Source organism: Myotis brandtii, unplaced genomic scaffold (genome assembly GCF_000412655.1).
Source record: "Myotis brandtii unplaced genomic scaffold, ASM41265v1 scaffold2720, whole genome shotgun sequence".
In the NCBI taxonomy this organism is placed as follows: Eukaryota; Metazoa; Chordata; class Mammalia; order Chiroptera; family Vespertilionidae; genus Myotis; species Myotis brandtii.
Window position 1 is genome coordinate 83,450 of NW_005360353.1, and position 1,190 is coordinate 84,639.

Consider the following 1,190-nt stretch of genomic DNA (forward strand, 5'->3'; position numbering starts at 1 on the left):
GAGGGGGAAGCATCAATATGAGAGAGAGACATATGATTGGTTGCCTCCCACATGCCCCAACTGTGCCAGGGATTGAACCTGCAACCCAGGCAGGTGCCTTTGACCAGGAATCCAACACGTGACCCTTCAATGCATGGAACAACACTCAACCACTGAGCTATACCAGCCAGGGCTGTACTGGCCAGCTTGACCTGGGGTCTCCACTGTAGCATGGTATGACCACCTTGTACCTTGAGTATTGTTCAGGTGCCCACTGCTGATGTCCCCTCTGGTCATGAGGTCATAGAACACTGCAAATTCTTTTTTTTTTTTTTTAATATATTTCATTGATTTTTTACAGAGAGGAAGGGAGAGAGATAGAGAGTTAGAAACATCGATGAGAGAGAAACATCGATCAGCTGCCTCCTGCACATCTCCTACTGAGGATGTGCCCGCAACCCAGGTACATGCCCCTGACCGGAATCGAACCTGGGACCCTTCAGTCTGCAGACCGACGCTCCATCCACTGAGCCAAACCGGTTTTGGCTTGCAAATTCTTTAATTCAATCCGAAACCTCTTCTGTACCTCAGTTTCCCCCACACTTACTTGTCACCTGTGAGACACTATCCTCCACTCCAGCCACTCTGCCTCTCCTACACTATGTTGGCTTTAGGGCCATGTCACCAGAACCCAGATTCAGCTGCCTGCTACCACATAAGCCAAACTCCTGAGACAGATGCTGTTGAAATTGGAAAGTGATTTATTCAAGTGCTGGACACCTGAGAAGATGGGGGATTCTTGTTGCAAAGCCAATCTCAACATCTCAGTGCAGGCAGAAGTTTTTTTTTGTTTTTCTTTAATAAATCTTTATTGTTCAGATTATTACAGTTGTTCCTCTTTTTTCCCCCATAGCTCCCCTCCACCCGGTTCCCATCCCCCCCCCCGCCCTTACACCCACACCCCCGCACTGTCCTCATCCATAGGTGTACAATTTTTGTTCAGTCTTTTCCAGCACCCCCCACACTCCCTTCACCTTGAGAATTGTCAGTCCACTCCCTTTCTATGCCCCTGATTCTATTCTATTCACCAGTTTATTCTGTTCATCAGATTTTTTATTCACTTGATTTTTATTTTTATTTTTATTTTTTAAAATATATTTTATTTATTTTTTACAGAGAGGAAGGGAGAGGGATAGAGAGTTAGAAACATC